Source organism: Bombyx mori, chromosome 22 (genome assembly GCF_030269925.1).
Source record: "Bombyx mori chromosome 22, ASM3026992v2".
Taxonomy (NCBI): domain Eukaryota; kingdom Metazoa; phylum Arthropoda; class Insecta; order Lepidoptera; family Bombycidae; genus Bombyx; species Bombyx mori.
The window spans coordinates 6,805,552-6,826,258 of record NC_085128.1 but is presented as its reverse complement, the minus strand read 5'-3'; the positions used below and the strand labels follow the sequence as shown (position 1 = coordinate 6,826,258).

At 36.0% G+C, this 20,707-nt stretch overlaps 1 protein-coding gene across 1 annotated transcript in view; it reads right to left on the bottom strand.

The window, feature by feature from the left end:
- The window catches only part of LOC101740518 (elongation of very long chain fatty acids protein AAEL008004), a 45,498-nt gene extending 33,969 nt beyond the window's left edge, over positions 1-11,529 (bottom strand). Inside the window, exon 1 of the mRNA XM_004931889.3 lies at positions 11,271-11,529. The gene's annotated coding sequence lies outside the window, so the exon portion shown is untranslated. The remainder of the gene's footprint in view (positions 1-11,270) is intronic.
- Between the last annotated feature and the right edge of the window lie 9,178 nt (positions 11,530-20,707).

Below are 20,707 nucleotides of genomic sequence, written 5' to 3'. Positions count from 1 at the left end.
TAGTTGAACAATTTTATTATTTATGACGACGCTTGCAGCTGAAAGTAAGTATTGTACTTTTTGACGAAGCATGTTGCTGATAACTTTATTTCTGTAATCTGACGAAGCATGTTGCGGATAATAACATGTACCTACTTTTAGGTTAGGAATATTGTGTTCTTTTTTTTTATTACTTGAATTATGTGATTTATCTATCATGAAATTAATTTTATTAGTGTATTGAGTAATGTGCACGTTAGCAATTTATAAACGACTGCACGACCATTAATCATATAATTAGGTAAACAAAGAAGTTCAAACTTTTCGTGTAAAGTAACACTTGTAGTAATATTTAAAAGATTATATACATACGAGTCACAGTGGCCCAAATTATAAGAGGCCCAGTGTACTAATATTGAGAGATGCGACTATACAAGTGTTCAAATTAGGCAGGTAGACATCATTAGAAAATGACATAGGTTATTTTCACATGTTCAAAAATGAAATCAAAAACGAAAGCATTACATCGCGTAATGTGAATGAAGCCCGCGACATTTGTGTAATTATGGGCTACACATGGCAGAAATAGGCAGGGTGGTGGCCTATTTCTGCAGTAAGCTAATATATAATATATTTCTGATTATAATAATATAATATATTTCTGAGTAAAAGTAGTAATACATTTCTCCTTTTGTCTGCGCTCTTAAAAAACGTACAATTTATATTTATTCTTTCCTTTGAAGACTGAGGTTTATCCAGCTCATCTAACTAGAAGTTGGTAGTTTTGCGACACTATATTGTAATATTTGCGAATTTTATTTAACAGTTACATTGTAATTTATTAATCGTCACGAAGGTAGAAGCAAAAATACACTTAAACTTTAGCCTACCTTTTTAGCATATAGCACTTGTTCCACCAAATTACTTTAATTATTCCGACTTGTTATTAAAATATTCAGCAAAAGGATTTTTTTTTTAATTTACAATTTAAAACTTAGTTCACGCAACTCACTATTCACGTAAATCAAAGTCGTCATTGTGTTTATTTCATTTGGAATTAATTTGAATGGAAAACAAATTTAATTAAATAAAGAAAATAAAATTAACGTAATCTGCTTTGTTTTTGGGTTTTGTTTATTGCTTAGACGTGTATACAAGCGCACAGTCCACCTGGTGTTATGTGTTTACCGGAGCTCATAGAAATTAACAACGTAAATGCCGCCACCCACTTTGATACAGGAGTTCCAAGTCTCAGTTCTATACACAGTACAACCGGTACAACCAGTTGCTGCGTCACTCTTCAAACCACAACGCATTACTGCTTCTACTGCGGCAAGATGGTAGTACCTGCTCGTGCGGGCTCACGAGACGCCCTATTACCAGTAATTATTATTCTTAGTGTATTTCTTAAAGATTACTTTTTATAAATAGTGAAAGACAAGATAAAACAAAACTGTCAGTCATAAGGACTGCCGATGGAAGTAAAAACTTATCTATACTTCTATACTAATATTATAAAGAGGTAAGATTTGTTTGTTTGTTTGTATTGAATACGCTCTGAAACTACTGAACCGATTTGAAAAGTTCTTTCACTGTTTGAAAGCTACACTGTTCGCTAGTGACATAGGCTATATATCTTTTTTGAAAAAAATTAGGGATCTTCACTATAACTCCAATAATGTAACCCAAGGTGTAAAAAAATTACCTAAAATATTCTTTAAATCGCGTGCCCTGCGAAAACTATTGATCATAGAATAAAATAATGTACTACGACTTTGTAGAACACACTATTATCTACAAAAAACGTTGCGACAGTATATGTCTAAATATTATAGTTATGCCGCAATAAATGTTCTTTTACTTAAAAAAAATAAAACAACGTCGTTGAAATTTTTGATAAAGACCTCGAGCGGAGCCGGAGCGGGCCGCTAGTAACTTATAAATTTAGTATTAAATTTTGAAGTTTCATAATGTTTAAATTCAAAATATCAATATCTATCTGGTTTTCACATCTATTGACACGCCAAGCAACAATTATAATAACAAACGTTTAAATGGTTTATTTATTGTTACGTTACGGGCTGTATCGGCAAAATCATGAAAAAATATAAATACAATTTAATTGAAATAACAATTAATATACACATTAAACTTTTAACTAAATCCATTGAATTTTACTTGCAAATAAACTTGACTTGTAAATACACAGCACAAATGCTGCACAATATGTCACCTGTATAGTTACAAATATACTAACTATTACGCATGTTAGTGACGCGAACTTACAAGATGTTATAGTCACAGACACAGACATAGTCTACGATATACGGTATACGTAACACTAGCATATCGGTGACGAGAACCCAGGAGGTTTTCCCTTACCAAAAAGTGCTCAACGCGGCTAAAGAAGTTTTTATTTCAGTAATGTAATGTTGTTTTTGCAATACCTAAACATTGAAATCCGACAACAATTAATGAAAAAGAAAACAATTTCAACTAAAGTAATTTTTGTATTACTTACGACAAGAGCCTCAGGGTTTGCTTACCATTTTTTTAATGTACAGAAAATTAATTTATTAACTATTATTTTTTTAATTCTAACATTAAAAGTCTGACACAACTACAACTTTTGTAAAACAAAATGAAAACGTGAATTCTTCAGATACATACCACATTAAAATACTAATTCTCATGGCTACATTTTGAACTACCGTATATTTTTTTTATTGGTAAATCACTGGAATGTATTAAGCATGCCAACTGTCAAATAATTGTGTAACTCTATTAATTTTTATAGAATAAATCACCGAATGCTTGACGCATATAAATTTAAGTTAATGAGAAGGTTTTGTCTTTGTTTATGTAAGCCTACTGTTATTATTACGACCTCTTAACATGACAATGTGACGGATTCAATGTGAGTCAACAAGGTAGTTTTATAATGGCAATTTATTATCATATTAACATGTACACATTTAAAAATGAATTTTAATCTTTAAATTAAGCTACAAATTTCCAAGATGGCTTTAATAAAATAAAATAATTTGCTTTAATTCCGTAATAAAAGTAGCTATCATTGTCTTAGATTTGGTATATGAACATCTAACTTAAAATATGCAGTTTGGGAGTCTTTTTGGTGTGAAATGAAATAATGGCACATAATCCTAAACGATTTTATCACAGTAATACATTTTTTTTTTATAATTTTTAATAAAAACATAAACGAAATTAATACCACTAAAATTTGCAGCCTGCGAACATCATATAACTAATGAATGATTTCGAGAATGTTCTAAGGCGCCCCAGTACAACAGACCTAGGCAGTTTTTAGTTGCAACATCACTTAATAGCTACGGCAGTTGCGAGAGGCGAGGACTTAGATATTGCTTGCGACACTCCAGGCTGTGGCACTTGACATAGACAATCGGTCGCCTGGCAGCATGCGCCGAACTAAGCAAGTTCAATGTCACACCTACTTCCTGCCCACGGTTTGACCGTGACCACAGCCGGACTTTCCACTACACATATTTAAATTTTAAATTTTGTTTGCCAAAAATTATTATTAGCAAATCATTTTGTAACCAGAAAATCATTGATTCTGCTACCCACACTAGACTCCGCGTATATTACGTAAAAGGAAACGGACACATTCCACGTCTCGCGCATTACTTATTACCTGCCCTTAAGGTTTGTTATCATCTACATTATTTTATCCGCTTTGTCTGGCTTAAGTGATAACTCCAACACTTGCAGAATAATTTTTTTATTGCTTAAATGGGTGGACGAGCTCACAGCCCACCTGGTGTTAAGTGGTTACTGGAGCCCATAGACATCTGCAACGAAAATGCGCCACCCACCTTGAGATAGAAGTTCTAAGGTCTGCTTCTGTTACTGCTTCACGGCAGAAATAGGTAGGGCGGTGGTACCTACCCTCAAGATATCCTACCACCAGTAAATCACAAGTTCATTGTGATTGTAAATTCCGTGCGACCTTCAAACGCAGAAAATATTTTCCTCATATTTCCATTCAGTAGGAATGCATGCCCATGTATCGCAGTAATAATTTACATTAATTACCGTTTTGTGTCATTACAATTAAATTGTAGTGTAATGTAGATTTTCTTTGTAAGACCTATTGGCTACAAACTGGCTTCAAATCTATTAGAACTTTTAAAATTAGATTTTTTTATGTTTATTTTACAATAACTGCATTTATGCTTAAATTCTGAAAGCTTTGGCTATAATTTAGACACGGCCTGCTTCCTTATCACTACAAAATCAATTGGATTGAAAAGGTCAATCGATTTGTCTTATTTGCGAAATTACATTTATACATATAAATGCCAAGATTATTATCAACTTACAAATATTAAACCATTGATCACCTGACAGTATCAAGCGATCGTTGAAGCAAGTCTGTTAGTGTCGAAGTTGTTATGACATTTTAATAGTGCAAGGTACATCGAATCATTAACTTAACTCATAAACAAAATGTAAAGTTGTACATTTGCTGCTTTTCAATGTGTAGTCCATTAGTAAACAGTTTTCATGCTTTAAAAACTTTTTAATGGAAAAGAGTCACTGCTCTGTGCGCAGGTTTTTCAAACGTTGGTTGAAAGCGATCATGCTCTCCTCCGCCCATGGAAGTGACAAATCTCTCATAAAATCTTCGATTGTTGGGAATATAAATAGCTTTTATTATACGGGATCCGAACTGAATGAGAAGCCCACTTCTTGATGATTTTCATATAACCTCATCAAAAAACATCCTAAAATCTGTCCTTATGTTTAACAGCACAATATTCAAAAATTTAATTTACAACGAACGTTTTTAATTAATACCAACCCGGTTTATCTAGAATAATAACAATGAATTCAAATTATATACATATATCATATCTCACCAAATAACATTCACGGGCCAAACAGCTTAAGGTCGATTCCGGAACACAATCAATATTATAACGACGTCTTAGCTATTCACGAAGCCCTGAATTTATGTTATTAGGTATATTTAATAAGCCCACGTAATTTAAAACAATAAATTACGAAACTTTGGTAGCCTTGTACCTGCCATTGAGATGAAATGCTAAGGATATTAGTTTAAAATATGTATTTTGGTCAATGTTTTTTATACTAAAGTTAGCAAATTATATTCGCACGTAACTAAACTAATTAGAAAGCTTAACCAATCTAATTATAATGTATAACGTACTTTTAATGAGCCCAAATGGATTTATGTTGTATAATTAACATTAACCTTACATTAATTATCTTTTGATAAAGATGTCCGTTAACATTTTATTAAATTAATTTAAAACCGAACAATTTTATAATATACCCTTAAAACGTTCTGATTAGAGCTCATTTTATAAATTAATTGGATTAACATAATTTAAATAAATCCTTCCTGAGAAAATGAAAACGGAAGCTAGTTCTTTTTTCAAAGAAGTTTTAAAAGAACTAGGGCACAACAATTTTATTTATTAGACTTCAAAAACACTTAATTTAATAAATGGTGTAAATTAAATGGTTACTTAAAATGCGTTCTCTCTAAATTCGTTATATTCAAAATGTGACAGTCGCATTAAAGGGTATAGCAGACGTACTACCGCTTGAATCTGATATTTAAATTTTCTATAAACAATTGATAATTTGATTGTAAACGAGTTAAGTTACGTTCCATCGAACTGAAAATAAGCTGAACCCTCTCAGTAGAATGATTGATGGTATGCGTGTACCTCGTCTAGAGGTTAAATAGAACCTCATTAAAATGTATCTTATTGCATAATCTATAACAAATGAAAAAAAAAAAAAACTCTTCAAAAATAAAATTCAACACTATTAAAAATTTAAACACAAAATAAAATTCAACACCATTATGCTTTGATAAAAAATACTAGCATACATTAATTAGTATGTACTATTGTTCTCACAAAAATATATGACTTTTTCGTTTTTTGTTGCCTTTGCTGACAAATGAACATACGACCCACCTGATGGTAAATAGTCACCGTCTCTTGTAGACGACAGTAATGCCAGAGACACAGCCAAGCCGCTGCCTACTGCTGATGAGTGCAGAAAGACATATCATAGCGCTCGGGAAACACCATGGAAGGGAGTCCATTCGAGAGCCCGATGACACATGGCAAAAAAGTTCTCAGGAAACCCAGCGGGTCCAGATTGTATTTTGGACATCAACTACGCAAATGCCACTACCCACCTCGAGATATGAATTCTAAGTCTCAGCTTTTTTACAATACAACGGCTGCCCTTCAAACCGAGATAGCAGGGTGGTGGTACCTACCCGTGCGCGCTCACAAGAAGCCCTACCACCAGCAAATACCCACCGTTACGTATATTCACCGTGGAAGTCATTCGTGAAGATTTGGCAATTACGTATTTCATTAGGAAAATTGGTACCTGCATGCGAGATTCGAACACCGGCACATTCACATCGCTCGATATGAATGCACCAGACATCTTATCCCGCAGGCCACGATCACTTCAAAATGGATGAATCCACTTTAGTTTGGATGAACTCTATTTCAGTGACTGAAGGTGCGATAGTATAAAAGAAATGTATATTTCATCTCGTGCAATCTGCCTGGAAAATACGGTACAAAGACAAAGAGATCAGAAGTCGAAAGTCGATGTCGATTATCGAAAATACTCTCCTGTATAGAGTTAAATCAAAATAACCAGTATTTCAAACGACTTGTAATAACATGCTATGGAATAACATATGGAACATATAACATATGCTATGCAAAATAATATATGAAAAAAATATATATATCACAAACGCCTAATTATCATCCTAATACCCGAAAATTTATATTAATGATTTAATAATTATAGTTTGATTTGGTGTTGTAATTAATTTTACAGAACAATCTATGAACATATTCAGGTATACATACAAACTTGGATTGTTGTACAACATAATTTTTGTTAGAATTTTGACCACAAAAGAACTAATAAATCCAGTTTTCTATTAATTGCCAAACTAGACACTATTAAAAATAATTGTATCAAATTCTTAAACCTATTTAATTATACAACTTTTCCAAATTACATAAAAATGTGCGGTAGACATTTTTTTAAACCGCAACTAACGATTTACTTTAAAAATTAATTCCGAATAAATTTGCAATAATCAAAAATTGAAGAATTTTTAGTAAAATCATTTAAATATTCCTTGAGATAGATAATAATGCAATTATTAATTCATTGTATAAATCGAAATGAATTGATGAGAGCTTATTAGTTCTAAAAATACACCAAAGTACGACCTCTATGATAGTGACCATCTTGTGACTGATAATGCAAGGCTGAACGTAAATCAAATCTCGAAATAATATTTTAATGGGCTCTTGTTATTATGAACTGTCTAGTATCTACGTTTATGAGGAAATTATTTTCAAATTTTGCTATTATTTCCGGTCTAAATCAATGTACGTATTTTTATCTATCTATCTATAATTATATATATATATATATATATAAATGAATTGCTGTTCGTTAGTCTCGCTAAAACTCGAGAACGGCGGACCGATTTGGCTAATTTTGGTCTTGAATTATTCGTGGAAGTCCAGAGAAGGTTTAAAAGGTGAAAAAATATGATAATGCTCGAAATTATATAAAAACAAACAATTTTGTTTTTCCTTTTTAAGTTTATTTTATAAAAAAGTTTAGGTTTTTTATTAATCGATTGAGGCACTACGAAGTCTGCCGGGTCAGCCAGTTTTTATATAAAAATAATGCCCATCTCTCAAATGAGTCCTGAATTCGTTCACACGGTACTCGCGTTCACGGCTCATTTGTTGTTAAGTCGTTACAGGAGCCCATAGACATAATCATGTCACCACACACCTTAAAGCGTGGGTTAAAATCTTAATTAAATTATTCAAACCGAAACGCATGACTGCATCGCGCAATAGGTAGATTGGTGATACCTGCTACTGCGAGTGTATAATATGCCCTGCAACCAGTCTCAATGTTTCATACAGACATTTGACGTTCGGTATTTGGATGTACATACATTTTTTGTTTCGTACATTTTTCCGCTACCCATAACATGAAAAAATATTGCCTTGAAGGCGGAACTACTTTTTTGGTTTTAATAGCTCTTGAAGTACCTTGAAGTACCAACCACCGCTTAATCTTTTATTGCAAATAAAATAAGGCAATTATTAGTAAAATTTTGAATAATTTTTCATTGAATTACGTAAGTTTATAACATACTATCACCATTTTGTTCTTTCATATGCACGGCTCATTCTATCGAATGTTTCCGCGGTATTTTTGAAAAGTCGAACTTTCAATAAAACTTTTATTGTTAGAGGACTTTTTGGCGGGAACGCGGGGAGTGAAGTTGCGTGATTTGTTTTATTTTGTCTATTTAGTGTTTCTTCAGGTTTAAATGTGTAATAAGGGTGGTAAATTAACCGTTTACATTCTGTAAAAGTGCACAAATGTGGGAAAATGAAACAAAGCTGCTGGACGTAACTTCTCGGGATCCTCTTGCGGGATACAATAGTTTAGGCAAATTAGACTCCTCGAAGAGCAAATTCTATGCCCCGAAGGGTTTACAATTTTATCAGCTCAAACAATTTAATCTAGTTTATTGTGCATTTGGGCCTGAGTGAAGATTTTAACATTGAAGGGTAGCCAAAATATATCGAAGTACGATGTAGTCCCACCACTTTTTGTTATCGATGATATAAGCCCATCGAATCAGAACTTACTGGATATCGGCCATCGGCAGCCATTTTTACGTTTTTTTTGACCAGATTTGACCAATGGCCAATTTGACCTGATGCTTTTCATGTTGTAACATTTGAGGTTGACTGTATAACGGATTTTAAAAAATATGTCAGAATTCTTAAATAGTTACTAATAAACCCGTATTTATGATCCTTCTTCACTTCATCTGGCAAACATTTAACAACAGGTGAGTCATGATTTCATTCACCCATTTATGCAATATAAAACTAAACTAATCTTCCTATAGTGCTTCTCTATTTCCGGATATTTGGAATAATAAGAAACTGAATGACGAGTATCAGCAATAATTATTAATAAGCATATCGAAATTTGACTTCGACTTATCTTAACCAATCATCGTAAACATTACAGGACAGGAACAACCTCGGTCTCATTGGTCGTGCACGTTATGCTTGTAGAATCGTGATTTTTTAATTCCTAAATAAATCTACACACACTGTTTCGTTTAGTGCTGTTTCGGTTCAACGCTATTTTATTTGAATAGACTGGCCAGCAAATAGTCCGGATAGACAAAAAGAAAGTCTGAAACAAACGTTACACCAGTCAAAACGAACCATATGAAGCATTTGTTGAAGCATGAAATCCTATCCCTACATAAAAATATATGAAATTGATTGAATCAATGAATGAAGTCGTTGCAGTGCTGTTATTGAAAATAAGGGGTACACCAATAAATATTAATTATAGCTATTGGTAGGCTGAGAATAGTAGCTATTTCGTAAATAACAATACTAATTACTAATATTTAAAAAATATTGTTTTTTATACTTTTTTGTTGTTGTTTCTAATTAGTTGACCATTATTGTTCATACCTTAAAACTGATCTAGATGTTTGTCCGTAATGTAAAATTGAAACTGCACTTGTGCAGTGGGTTTTAAATTATTTTTCTAATAAATGATAAATCGTTGAACATATTGTTGTCCTATTTATTGTTTAATTTCAAAATAAAAACGATTGCGGTGAAGTATCTTACATAATGCCAAGGTACGTTGTTAGTGCTTCTAATTATACGACCACCACTGAATATGTGTGTGTGTCAAATACATGATAGTATGTGTAATGTTTTTTTATTGATTTCGTGTATTATTAATGCATATTTTAAAACTTAATTTTAAAAATATTAGCATTCTGCACTCCTCTATATTCTCTATAAGTGTGGGGATTTTCATACTCCACAATCGGTGCAATTTTCGCAAAAAGGGGTACAAAGTTTTTGCATCACGTATTAATATATAGATTGCTAGATTCCCTGAAATTGTACGCAGCCTTAGGCTTGCCGATATCCAAAACAGTTTATCTGTCTTTCTTCTTTCCTGCGGTGTTATATTTACAAACGTATTTTTATGCTTTTAAACAAACCTTCGGTGACGTTATTGAAAGTAGAAATTTATATTATAAAACCATTGATATATTGGGAAATATTATGACTTTTAGTTTTATCGTGGGTGATATTAAAAACACGAAAATAAAGCAAGATAAGGAATTTCACTTGAAAATAAAATGCAAATTATTAGAAGATTAGATGCTGGTAGCCGTCAACCTCAAATAGGTGTTGCATTGAATTTGGCAACTTCAACAACTAAGACTATTCTTAACAATAAGGAAAAAAATAAATATATCATAAGAAATAAATAATTAAAGAAAGTCAGAATATTTGAAATACCAAAGAGTCTAAATTAACTGAAATGTACATAATTATAATACAAACATACCGACTTCGAATTTTATCCATATATTTTGATTTTATTATTAAAATATGCTTCTATATTTGTAAAAATAATTTTATTGTTATAAAAAACATAATTAATAATGTTAATGGTAAAATACCTGATCAATTTTCTAGCCAACTTCCCCTAACCCGATTATTTACATAACGAGATAACCTCGTTCAAGGCTGTTTCATATTACGCCCTGCTTTGATGTAGTGTACTTACTGTATTTATGTTAATACAGTAAGTACACTATACTATAGCAAATATGTTTGCTGAGTGTCAGGTAGAAACGAATAGAACCTGCTAGAAACCCGAGAAAAATGCTTTTACAGGATTTGCAAATTACCGAGTGTCGCTAGAGAAAATTTTTTGCAAAAATTCGTAATAACTGGTGAATTATGACCAAAATTTGAAAAGCAAATAATGAAAGTAATTAAAGGGAGTTTTCAATAAATACGATGAATAAGAAAAAAAGGACACCAAATAATCCAAAAAGAAAATTGTATCTTCTTGACCTAAGCCTGAAGTTTTCCTTTTCTGAAATTTTCATTGGAAAAAAAAAACTTTGTAAATCAATAGATATCCCTCAACTATTTGAATTTATGCCTTAAAGAAACAGATTCTCTAATAAACTTTTTACTTTAATTTATTTTTACTTAAAAAGCTTACATTTATATCTCTTTAATTTACAAAATATGCGAAAATAAACAGTTATTAGCTAAAAGCAAGCACGGGAACGTGTGTTACGACCTGAAATCCGTATATAAACAAATTGCAACAGAACTTACCGGTTCAATTAAATCTCCAACACGGGTATTCACTACGCACTGCAATTCAAGTTACTTATTTAGCAGTTAGTCAGGAGGCAGTAAGGTTAACGACAAGATTTATACCGCGAAGTGTGCGGCGCGTGGGCAAGGCGCGGGTCACTCTGCCACTAGTAATGTTCGCGCGCGCTCAGCACACCAGTATATATCACAGCCTTGTCTGACGTCACGCAGCCACCGCGATAAGGGCTCCATCATCAATAGATACTAATAACAACGTGCTTTATCGTTGATTGACCACTTTTTATTTACGCTATGCTGGAAGATTACGCAGTAACGTATAATCGGCTCTATTAAGGATATGATGTTTTTAAACATTAGTTTTATTGTTTACAGTAATTTAAATTATAATTGAAATGACATAAATCAATACGAACTACCTGTTATTATATTATGTTTATTTCATTTTATTAATAAGATATAGTAAAAAAAAATTCTTTGGAGACAAAAAAGTATTGATTTCTAGTTATTTTTTTACTAGCTTTGAAGAAATTGTTTAAATACTCCTATTTATGTTTTGATTATTTAGCAAAGGAGCTTTTTCAGTAACAATATTATTATTAGAAAAAAGCAATAGTCCTTTTTTTGAGAAAAATCAGCAAATAGAGTTTAAAACCTGAAAGTAACGTTATCTAATAAATGTTTTTTTTAAATATTTTAATTCACAAGTGTTCTTTTTTTTTCACTAATCTTTTTATTTTGTAGCTAATGATTGCAAGATTCATGAAACTTATTTGTTATCGCTCGGTCATTCTAAATGAACCTGTTCTAATTTTCTTTTAATTTATTGTAATTGAGCATGTTTCAACGAGCAACCAACCTCATCAACTGGACTGGTTCAACATTTTATCAAGAAACATGCATATATTAGAAAATGCATTTATATGTATACGTCATAAACAACAAATTAAGCCCATCCAATCTCATCCGTGGATTCAATTTTTTCTCACATTATCGTTTAAGCCTTCTGCTGTCATCGACTTCGTTTATGGCGTATTAACGCTGGATCTTTCTGTTTTTATTATGAACTAGCTGTTCCCGCGATGTTACCCGCAGTTATTGTCGTACCGCGGGTGACGCCGCGCGGTGAAGTTAGTATTAAAAAAGTAGCCTAAGTTACTCCTTATATCATCAGCTACCTATCAGTGAAAGTCTCGTCAAAATCGCCTCAGACGTTCCAGAGATTAGCCGGAACAAACAGACAGGCAAATAAACAGACAGACAGACAAAAATTGTAAAAAATGTTATTTTGGTGTATGTACCGTATATAAATTCATATTATTATGCGTGTAAAAGCGGTTACTTCAATATTACAAACAGACACTCAAATTTTACTTATATGTATAGATGTAAATAAGTTTAATCAGACAGTAGTTTTATTAAAACGTTTAACTTACAAAGTAACGAACATAATGTTGATATGCATAAGGAATTCTAAATTTTAAATACTGTGGTGCTATTTAAAAGATACAGATACTAAAATTGCTTTCGTGTTGAATATGGAAACTCATTTACAGATTCGAATCATATTGCATTTAATTTTATTAACAAAGTATATTGCTTAGGAAGACAAAGTATACCCTTAATTTACGATAGTTATTTATTTAAATAAGTTTAAAAAATCTATTTTTAAATTGACTGACTCCATGGTACAGTGTCCAGCACCGCTGGGCCGAGGGTTTTGGGTTCGATTTCCACATAGGACAAACATTCGTGTGATGACAGGTTTTTTTGCTATTTGTCTAAGTGTTTAATTTCTTATATATTTGAACTTATTTATAAGTATTTATGCATAACAGTGTCTGATAACCAAAGCACAGGGCATCTTAATTTAGACATAGATGATCGTATGTGATTTGTTCCCGGCTATATATAATCATTCGTACTTAAAAAAATATAACATCCTGGTCCAAAATACTAACGAGTGGGAAAAACAAAAAAATAAAATAAAATCAATCAATAAAATCAAATGTTCACCAAATGTATCGTAATTTGGATTTTTACATTAGAATACAGCATGTAATTAATTAAAAAATATATATTTTTATTTGCTGTATAGGCAGACTAGCGTACTGCCCACCTGATGGTGAGTGGTTGCCGTCACTCATGGACGTCAGCAATGACAGGGACAGCCTCTCCACAAACCTCGTCTGAAGAAGGACATGTCAAAGCGCTCGAGGAACATCGTGGAGGTGAGCTCATTCCAAAGCCTTTAAAATGAAATTGAAAAAATATTGGCTGGGTAAAAAATGGTCTGTGACAAAAAAAAAACCTTAACTCATATGTAACTATATTTTTTTATCGTAAATTTTTTTAGTAAAGGCGATTTTTTTTTTATTTCATTAAAAATATTTTAATTTATGCTAAGAAAAACATCGCGTGGAGTCTCCTTGAACATATGTTTTACTCCTAAAGATACAGAAGTCACAGAGTTTTCAGCCTTTTTTTCTTTTTTCTAACAATAATACCTACAAACTGAATCCGCTGCTTTTTTTTTTCCTACCTAAGCTGATAGCCCTAGTGGCTATTTCAGTGTAACCCTAACTTTATAACTTTAGTAGGTGAGCTCACGGGGCTCAAACCTGATGACGTTGCTAACACGAACCCTAGCAAGAGCCGTGCTTCGCAGAATCTACCACCGGATCGGAAACGCGACCCACTGAGAAGATCCGGCGAGAAACTCAGTGGGCTGTGTCTGAGAGTTAATTTACTCGTCGAGCCCTTCATCGCAAGCGACGGGTTCGACGAGAACGGTGACCGGTGCTTGAAGTACCTAAAAGCACCGTTAGTGGATCGGGAGGATCTGAGATGACGTGTTTTAGGCGACGTCGACTGCTTTCCATTCGGTCCGCAGGATCGGGAATGTAGTTACCGGCGGCCACGATGAGAGGGTTCTCGTGTCGTGCCGCTTTATCGAAGTGGCGCATCGACGCCGACTGTAGATACTTACTGATGGTCTCTAAGTCCAGGTCGTCATGGAGGTCGACGTTCCTGACGAACCACGGGGCTCCGACGGCTATCCTGCAAAAACGGGATTGAATAATTTGGAATGATTTTAAGCGAGTGCGGGCCGCGTGAGCGAACACTACACTTGCATAGGTCATGACGGGGCGTATGCAAGTTTTGTAGAGTGTCACATTTCTAAGGGACATTTTACTTCGCCTACTTATCATCGGGTAGAGACGTCCTAGAATGAAGGCGGCACGGTCGCGTACCGTCTTGATGTGGGGGCGGAATGTCAACCTACTGTCGAGGGTGACGCCTAAATATTTGACCTTCGGGGCCCACGGTATGGGCTGGTCGAACATCGTGATTGGGCGAATGGCGGGGGCAGAGGTGTTGACGCGCCTAGTCGGGAGGGGGATGCTCAGCGTGGTGTTCGGAGGGCGACCCCTTTTGAAGAGCACCGCTGTGCTTTTCGTGGGGTTGATGTCGATGCGCCACTTCCGGAACCACTGTCCCATGGTGGTAGCTGCGGTCTGAAGTCGTTGATGAAGCAACGCCTTCTTCCTACACGAGTAGTAGATGGCGGTGTCATCGGCGAAGAGCGCCAGATGGGTCTCCGGAGACCGGGGTATATCATTGATATACAAACTAAATAGTAACGGGGAGAGGGCGGAGCCTTGCGGGACTCCGGCTGTGACATGACGGGGCCGGGAACGCGTTCCCTCGACTCGATATCGGAACGAACGGTTCGACAAGTAGTCTCGTATGATGAGCACGAGTCTGTCTGGCACTCCCATGTTATACAGTTTGTATATCAAACCGTTGTGCCAGACTTTGTCGAACGCCTTCGCTATATCGAAGAAGAGGGCTCCTGTCGGAATGGGTTTCCGCCTATTCAGCCCTAGTAAGATGTGCTCCGTGAGGCGGTGCACTTGATGGACGCACGAGTGTCTGGCGCGGAATCCAAACTGCTCGTCTATGAGAATTTTATTCGCGGATACGAAGTCCCAGAGGCGTTTACGAAGAAGCCGTTCGTATAGTTTACCTATCGCCGGGAGGAGACTGATGGGGCGGTAACTCGCGGTTTCATTTTTCGGTTTGCCCGGCTTGTGTATGCTGATAACGTCAGCTTCTTTCCACGCCGCGGGAAAGATGCAGTGCGTCATAGCAGCATTTAAAATGGTGGCCAACATCGTTATCAGTTGGGCTGGTAACAATTTAAGCGCGCGATTGCGGATGCCGTCGGAGCCGGGAGCTTTCCGTGGTTGCAGGCTATCGATCGCCTCCTTAACCTCGGAAGTGGTAATGGGGGGTAACGCGTCCGAGGGCGGCAGGGAAGCTCTGCGCTCGACCTCCCTGTCGACGAACTCGGTGTGTTCGGGGTCCGCGTGTTGAGTGCTGGTGGTGCACTGCTCTTGCAGTGCCTGCAAGAGCAAACTAGTGGTACATGTAACTTCGCAGTTTTTAATATCCTAGTCATAAAACCATCCTAATAAAATATTTTTCGAATAAATCACGAGCCTTTTCAACTTCAGAGCTTCGAAGCTTCGTGTTTATCCACGAAACGAACATTAACGTATTAAAACTGTTTCTTTATAATTCGCAAACGAGGTAATTTACGAATGTCGTACACGACGTATGTTTGATACAATTGCATTTATGACATTCAATTTATGAATTCAGTTGACTCACAATAAAAATCCGAAATGAAAATTTTTTTTATTGCCTTTGTAGGTAGATGAGCATACGGCCCACCTGATGGTAAGTGGTCAGCGCCGCTCATGGACGTCAGCAATGCCAGGGGCAGAGCCAAGCCGCTGCCTACCATTAAGTACTCTCCGCAAGCCTCGTTTGAAGAAGGACATGTCATAGCGCTCGGAAAACACCGTGGAGGGGGGTTCATTCCAAAGCCGGATGGTACGTGGCAAAAAATATCTTTGGAAACGCACTGTCGATGAACGCAGCAGTTCTAGATAATATGGATGAACTCTGCTCCGATGGCGGGAGGTGCGATGGTAAAAAGAAGATGAGGGGATCATCTCGAATAATTCCTCAGAGCATTCCCCATGAATCATACGGTATAAAACACAGAAAGAACCGAAGTCCCTCCGTAGACCCAGAGGTTCCAAGCGATCCGTGAAAGCGGGACTATCGACCATCCGAACAGCCCGTTTCTGTATGGAGTCAAATGGAAGTAGCTGGTATTTGGGAGCCCCGGCCCAGAGGTGAGAGCAGTACTCCACGCGAGGCGGGACCTGTGCTTTATAAAACACAAGTCTCTGTCCAGGCGTGAAATACCGCTTCGCTCTGTTGAGGACTCCCAACATTTTAGAGGCCAATTTGGCTTTACCTTCCAAAAGACTCCGAAATTGGACATCGCTCGAAATATCGACCCTCAGAATCCCGATACTCGCGGAAAGCTGCAGGGATACTCCTTAAAATTCCGGCACCATGACAAAAGGGTCCTTCTTATGTTATTTTATGGGTTATTTTGTTAATTTGAAGGATTAGAGATTGATTAAATTATTTTTATACTAACCGTATATATCTATATGTACATACATTTACCAAAACGAAATAAAATCCTACTAAGTATGTTTCTTTACTATTAATTAAATACGAAGGGGCGTACCTAAAAATAATTTTTTATTACAGAATAATATCAGAAAAAATTACGTATTTAAATACTCTTTAAAAGCATTGACCACACAATGAAATCTAACAAACTACACCGACAGAAAAAAAAACCGCGTGTGTACTTATATACGGACTATAAACTTTTGTACATAACAAAACAAAAAAGAATAAAAAAACTGTGTATCTAAGAGTATAACTAGAGTACGTACAAAAAAGTTAAAATTATGGACAACAGATTTATACTAATAAAAATATTCTAATTGAAAAGAGCAATAAAATAAACAATCAAATACTTTTGAAAATTAGCCTGTGCGCGAAATCACTTCGAAAGACTAGGACACTAGTTTTTCTAATTATATTAGACATTTTTGAAAATATAACCAAAATATATTATTATTAAATATGTATGTACCAAACAGTAACCAACCCAAACATTTAGTTTGCCGTTAAAAAGGTACGGTTTGAAAAATGATTATTAAACGGTACGTGTTAGGTAGCTATTCTCTGACACTGAATTAGAAATTAATCCATTTAATTTAATTGACATTTTCACGGATAAAATAATTTTTTTAGTAAGTAGATAGCTAGCAATTTTGAGATGCTATAAAAACAAATTCCGATATGGTACTTATATACTTATGGCATAGACCGTCGACGTAACTTGGAACCATTGGTTCTCTGGAGGAAATTCTGGAGGTTCTCTCTGTATTTGGTACGTTCCATGGGGAGTGCTCTGAGGAATTGTTGGAGATCTATCACACCGCCCGCCACTTGAGCAGAACTTATCCATACTCCCTAGAACCATTGCGATCACACAGTTCGTTTCCAGAGATCTCGTCTACTTCGTACCATTCGGCTTTGGAATTAACTTCCGTCCTCGGTGTTTCTTGAGCGCTTTCTTCAAACGAGATTTGCGGAGAATACTGAACGGTAGGCAGTGCTGGTTTACATAGAAAACAATAAAAGAAAAACCTTAAATATCTCAGGAATCCGTTGGATACGGGCAGTAACGAACCTTGGAGAAGTTGAACCACGTCTTACTAACAAATTAACTTAATAGTTACCGTATATGTCAGCTTTTAAAATCTTGTAAAATCTCGCAAAATGTGTATTATTTAATGCTACTCCGTCTGCGTCTGCGTCAATGCGTCTAATAGGACTTCATGCTTCCCGCCTCCGTAGGTTTAACCCACGATTCCGTACAAGTGACCCCTGGTTGGTGCTAAGCGGGAGCCGAAAACACAATCGGTGGTAGGACCTAGTTCGACTGGCTGGCAACCACCCTCCAACTAAAGTCCGCTGCCAAATAGCCTAGCTGTGTTCCGGCGTGTGGATTGGAGAGCCAGTTCTATTCTTTTCCTTTCCTCCTCCTCCTTGTTGGTGGTGAGTCTTGGTGATACTTGGAACATGCAGAGTAAACGTGCGCGCAAGTCCGCGGGACGTGGGTTGCTGACAGGGTTATAGGGAGTTGAATTGGTTTCTGCCACCGCCATTGAAGCCGCCACCGCCATTGAAACGGTGTCTGCCACCGCTCGCCGGTCAGTAGGGGACGTGAACCTGGGTGTCACAGCTAAAAGTCAGAAATAGCCACCAAGAATTCTCATTAATAAGGTGTGGTGTATTTCCTGACTTAATGAAACATAGTAAAGTGATTCCTCTTTTTAAATCTGGTAGTACTGATGGCCCCTCTAACTATAGACCTATTTCAGTACTCCCTACGTTGAGTAAAATCTTTGAAAAAATTATTTTGACACAACTTTTAGAACATTTTAACTCAAATAACCTGCTTCATAATAAACAATTCGGGTTTACCAGGGGTCGTTCTACAACTGATGCAGGTGCTTATCTAATCAAAAAGATCTTTCAATCTTGGGAGGAATCGCATGATTGTCTTGGAATTTTCTGTGACTTATCCAAAGCATTTGACTGTGTTGAACATGAAACATTGGTGAGGAAACTACATCAGTATGGTATTACGGATAGTGCATTGGAACTTATTACTTCCTATTTATCAGGAAGGATACAAACAGTAGATGTGAAAGGTAATAGATCTTCAGGCACCTTGTTGAAAATGGGTGTACCTCAGGGTTCCAATTTGGGTCCTTTTTTATTTCTAATATATATAAACGATTTACGAATACGAACGAATATATGTATTTCATTGTTTTTATTGCTTTAGTTGCAGTTACTGTTTTATTCTAAGCTCAGATAATGATTGGTCGGTCTGATACTGGTGTACCGATTGTTTCGTTACTGTTAGGCATTGCTGAGCCGGTAACCCTTTCCAAGCCTCGTTATTTTTCTTTTAATTTTTGTTTCATTTTCTGTAAATTAATGGTTGTAATAAATGTTTATTATTATTATTATTATTATTATAAAACTTGTGTTGTGGAGTGGAGAACTCTCTGGGGCGAGTCTTCAAGTGGGGTGAACTGAATTTAGTTCAGTTCAACCCATTGAAGACACACGTTTGCGCGTTCACTGCAAAGAAGGACCCTTTTGTCATAACGCCGGAATTTCAAGGAGTACCCTTGCAGCTTTCCTCGAGTATAGCGATTCTGGGGGTCGATATTTCGAGCGATATTCAATTTTGGAGTCATTTGGAAGGTAAAGCCAAATTATCCTCTAAAATGTTGGGAGTCCTCAACAGAGCGAAGCGGTATTTCACACCTGGGCAGAGACTTGTGCTTTATAAAGCGCAGGTCCGGCCTCGCGTGGAGTACTGCTCTCACCTCTGGGTCTACGGAGGGACTTCGGTTCTCTCTGTGTTTTATACCGTATGGTTCATGGGAAATGCTCTGAGGAATTATTCGAGATGATCCCCTCATCTCCTTTTTATCATCGCACCTCCCGCCATCGGAGCAGAGTTCATCCATATTATCTGGAACCGCTGCGTTCATCGACAGTGCGTTTCCAAAGATCTTTTTTGCCACGTACCATCCGGCTTTGAAATGAACTCCCCTCTACAGTGTTTTCCGAGCGCTATGACATGTCCTTCTTCAAACGAGGCTTGCGGAGAGTACTTAATGGTAGCGAGGCGGCTTGGCTCTGCTCCTGGCATTGCTGACGTCCATGAGCGACGGTGACAACTTTTCATCAGGTGGGCCGATGCTCGTCTGCCTACAAGGACAATTAAAAAAATCTAAAAGTAATTTGTTAATTATTTAGTATAAGTTCTTATAAACAAGTCGAATGAAACTTATAATTCAGCACGTATCATAAAACGCACATTAAAATTTGATCTTGGTTTTTTTTCCGTACCAATTAGCCGGATTTAAATTACGGTAATAATTAAAGCATGTTCATGCAAATTCAGACAAGAATGGCGAAGTACGGCTACAGTATCGGTTTAAAAAGAAAATCTATTAAACTATATATAAAACACTATTTCGACTTGAACACAAATACTGTGTACCGATAAATTATTCATTAAAAATAAGGACCAGAAAATAACAGATTAAAGATAATATGTACATATAATGTGTAAAAAAGAACCGGAGCGCGAAACCAACGTTATCAAGGTCGATTTATAAAAACTTAATGCTCAGTATATTTTGTATTCTCTATTAACAAACAATATTGGGTATCATTTATTGCCTTTAATAATGCTAACGGTATATTATGAATTCGTGTAGGTAAGCTATTACCAAGATCCCGCCTAGTTGTGCTGTAGTTATATGCGGTAAAACAACCAACTGCTCCGGCTTAAATCTCATGTTTTAAAACGGGTTCCTGAAACCACCTGATGGTAGAACGGTCGTCGTGGCCTAAAGGATAAGACGTCCAGTGCATCCGTATCTGGCGATGCATCTCGA